Source organism: Triticum dicoccoides, chromosome 5B (genome assembly GCF_002162155.2).
Source record: "Triticum dicoccoides isolate Atlit2015 ecotype Zavitan chromosome 5B, WEW_v2.0, whole genome shotgun sequence".
In the NCBI taxonomy this organism is placed as follows: Eukaryota; Viridiplantae; Streptophyta; class Magnoliopsida; order Poales; family Poaceae; genus Triticum; species Triticum dicoccoides.
The window spans coordinates 644,196,018-644,200,289 of NC_041389.1; the positions used below are offsets into that span (position 1 = coordinate 644,196,018).

The window sequence follows — 4,272 nt, forward strand, 5'->3', positions numbered from 1 at the left end:
TATTACTTCAGTGCGTTTTTGCTCGACAGGTCTGGTTCCTCGGTTGCACGAGACTTGGCATAGATGTGTCCATCTTACCAACTGTGGCAGATAACCTAGAGGAGTGGTGGACAAGGTCGAGGAAGCATATCCACAAGACCTACCAAAAATGTTTTGATGCTTTTTGCATTCTAGTTTGCTGGAACTTGTGGAAACAGAGAAATGGCAGGGTTTTTTGCTTCACCTGCTATCGCCAATGAATGGGGCACTGCTGAGCTGATAAGCTAGGAACTCTTGAGATGGATGTTGGCAGGAGGGAGAGGAGTCCAACATCTAGTCGAGGAGTAGTGTGTGTGTGTGTTGAAGTGGTGCATTCGATGTGCCAACTGCATGTGGATGGCCGTCAATTGTAATTTTTGTATATAACATCTGCCTTTTATAAATCGATGGTACGCGTTTTGCGTACTCTCAAAAAAAATCTAATCTTTCTCGAAGATACAAATGGCAAAGCCATCAATGCAGTAGCATGTCATGTGAAAGTGAAAGTCAAAGAATTACGTGCGCAATGAACAACTAGGGACCGCACACGTGCAAAGGCAGGCAGTCGTCGATGCTCCGTATCGCATGGACGAACGGATGGCGCAGCACGGCCGGCCGATTTATAAATCATTAACCTATAAAACTGACCGCGTAAACTGAAAGGGGTTTACCGCGAAATTCCTACCGTCCTGGGCTCCGCTTAATAATCCCCCTCGCTGCTTGCACTGGTCAACCGAGCCACCCCAGGAGCAACACCAGCACACCACCATGGCTGCCTGCAATGCAAGAATCCGTATCTTGCTCGTGCTATACGGCGCCTCCTACCTCGCGCCCAACGCCACCGCACTCTCCGTCAACTGCAGCGGTCCGGATCATCGCCGCGAGGCGATCTCTCGCCATGATACGTCCCTTGCAGGTAACACCACCATAGGCATGTTCAGTGTCCTCGACTTGGGTTGGTGCTCTAGCAGTAGCAGGGCGCTGCCTCACAGCCCCGGCGTCGCCCCAGCAGTCACAAGGCGTGTAATCCCGGCCACCGCTGATGTCGATTCGAGTATTGACGGCTCAATCAGAGAGAAGGGAGAACCGTTCAACTGCAGCAACCGGTTTTTGTCTGGTCTCCCATTCGCGTTCCAAGAACAACAATTTGCAACTTTGGCTAGAAATTACTCTGGTGGTTCTGCTGGAAGCTTAGGATTTGGCGATGCTATACTTTGCAATAAGTCCGGTAGCGTGAATTTAACCTCGCCCAATCGACTCCCTCATCACTGGCTTTCCGACGAAGCTTGGGCACGAAGATTGTTGTCCGGTACACGTGGCCAGAGAGCGACGAGGAAACAGCAGGCTGCACCCCGCGGGAAGGTGGCATCGTCGCGGCTGAAGCATGCATCTGTCGCCGTTTCGGCTTTGGTAGGGTTGGTTTGCGTCGTGGCAGCCCTCCTTCGCTGCTGCATACGTACGGACAGGCCGCCGCGGCGGAGCACGGCGGCCATCGAACTGGAGGACGAAGAGCACGTCCTAACCGAACCTGGGCTCCGGCGAGGACTGGGGCCTAGGCAGTTCTGCCACAGCGAGCTCGCCGCCGCGACCGACGATTTCGCCGACGAGAGGAGGATCGGGAGAGGGGGGGTTCGGTCCGGTGTACAGAGGCTACTTGAGTGACCAAGACCGTCATGTGGCCATCAAGACGCTCTCACAGGAGCTGTCCGTTCAGGGGCTCCGGGAGTTTGAGGCAGAGGTCGCCATCATGAGCCAGCTTAGGCACCGCAACATAGTCCAGCTCGTGGGCTGGTGCCGTCGTCGGAGAGGAGGACTGGCGCTCGTCTACGAGCTAGTGGACGGGGGCAGCCTCGACACCCATCTCTACAATCCCGACAGATGCTTAACTTGGTTGGAGAGGTAGTTCTCCTTCCTCGTAGACCAAACTTGATCTAAAAATTCAAGGCTGACACCCAAACTCTGCCCTCGCCACCATTACTGCAGGTACAATATCGCGCTCGGCCTGGGCTCCGCCCTGCGGTACCTCCACACGGACTGCCACCAGTGCGTCGTGCACGGCGACATCAAGCCCGCGAACGTGATGCTCGACGCGTCAGGCAGCGCTAAGCTCGGCGACTTCGGGCTCGCGAGGCTCGTCGACCACGGAGCCGAGCCACGGACGACGCAGGTCGTCGCGGGGACCCTCGGGTACATCGACCCAGAGTTCGTCAGCAGCCGCCGGCCGAGCGCCGAGTCCGACGTGTACAGCTTCGGCGTCGTGCTCCTCGAGATCGCCTGTGGCAGGCGGCCCGCGTCGAGGAGAACCGGCCAGGCCTCGGCGGCGCTGCTGGCCTCGGTCCGCGACTTGTACCACCGGAACCTGATCGTCGACGCGGCGGACCGGAGGCTGGATGACGAGTTTGACAAGCTGCAGATGGAGCGTCTGCTCGTGACGGGGCTTTGGTGCGTGCACCACGACCCGTTGCAGCGGCCGTCCGTTAGGCAGGCTATGGATGTGCTACGGTCCGAAGACGGCAGGTTGCCGGTGCTTGTAGCGATGCCTGGTTCCGGGGAGATTCGATCGTTGGAGGGGCAGGCTTATGGCGATGTGTCTGACGAGAACTCTGATTACTTGAATGAATCAACTGAAACTGCGTACCTTACTAGCGAGGAGTGAGCTTATCTTTAGTCCCGGCAGGACAAGTATCGATACATCCACAAATGTAGTGCTCCAGGTTAGATTGTCATTGTCACTTGCATGTCCACGGTCACCTTGGTGCAGTATATATTGGATAAATGGTTCGCCGTTTTATTAAACATTATCCTCTACTTTTCGGTTTTTCGCGCTTAACTATTTGAGTTTTCAATATTTATCCTCCAATAAAGGAGGGGAAATGATTGGAATCGCCCAACAGAACACGACGCATGCGTCCGCCATCTCCGTGGCCGTTCGATCGGATTTGAATGAGATGGCTAGGAGCACATATCACGTAGACTTGTTTTTGCAACTGAGTGGTTGTTGCGATTTCTCTCACCGGAACAACTGGTGTGTTGTGGGATTTGAATCTGGATCCCCTCGAGAGCAGCCACCCCCCGTGCTCCTCCAAAGCACCCCCGATGCGCCACCGGTGACACCGGCGAGCACCCCCGTCGCCCTTCGCCGACCACCAAGCACCCCGTTGTGCACCACAGATGTCGCCGAGCACGAGCTCCGCTGTCGTGGTTGTCGGCCGCCTAAACCACCATCCATCCTCACTCCTCCTCTCTTCTCACCTTCATTCAGACCAGGCGCTGGCAGCCACGCCCTCACCGAGCACCCCCGTTGCGCCACCGCTGACGCCAGCGAGCACGCGCTCCACCGTCGCGATTGTCGGCCGCTCCACCACCACCCACCCTCTCTCCTCCACCCTCTTCTCTATCGACGGTACCCGCTCTTGCTGCTACCGGTGATGAAGAAGACGACCTCCGCTCGACACCGACAGCGCAAGGCACCGTCCACTTTTGCAACATCACTGATGTTGCAAAAAACAAATGTGCAACAAGACCGATGTTACAAAAGAAAACTGCACAAAGACCTTTGTTACAAAAAAAAGCCGCAACAATATCTATGTTGCAAAAATAAATCGCAACACAACCTCTGTTGCAAAAAAAATTGTACAACACAACCTCTGTTGCACAAAAATTCAAGCAGTCTTGGGAATCGGCAGGCCGACGGCGGCTCTTGGTCACCCACGGATCCATGTCGTTGTGCGGACGCGGCGGTGTCGGAGGCTTCATGTTGTCAGGCAGAGGCGGCGATGACCACAAGCAGAGCGCATCTGGCTCGTGATCGCCGACCCAGTTGCATCTGTAGGCCAAGAGGGCCAGAGAGTAGCGGCCGTCCTCTTGGCGGTGCACCGGCAGGGGGCACCGTGTGCCGATGGTTGGGCAATCCGGAGGCAGGTGTGGGATCATGAAGAGGGACGCGTGTAAGGGCATATTTATCCCCTAGTGGTTTTGGTGATTGATGACAATGCTTTTGCAGACTAATCGTGTGCGTTAATTTCTTTCAGAGAATCATCCATTGGCACGAGACGATTTTCTCCCCTCGGTGTTTTAGTCAAGATGGTGTAGCTCCTTCGTTTCGTTGTTGGTGGACTAGTCTCGTAGGAGTCAGCGTACTATTAAGAGGGGATCCGCTTTGGTAAGACTAGGGTGGAATCAACACGTACACATCCTTATCACACCCGTCGTCTTCCTTTCGCAACTCTGGAGCCGCAACTTCTCTTCCATACC

At 55.4% G+C, this 4,272-nt stretch overlaps 1 pseudogene; it reads left to right on the forward strand.

Annotated features, from left to right (window-relative positions):
* Positions 1–786: 786 nt before the first annotated feature.
* LOC119306938 lies at positions 787–2,688 on the forward strand (annotated as a pseudogene).
* The last annotated feature ends 1,584 nt before the right edge of the window (positions 2,689–4,272 follow it).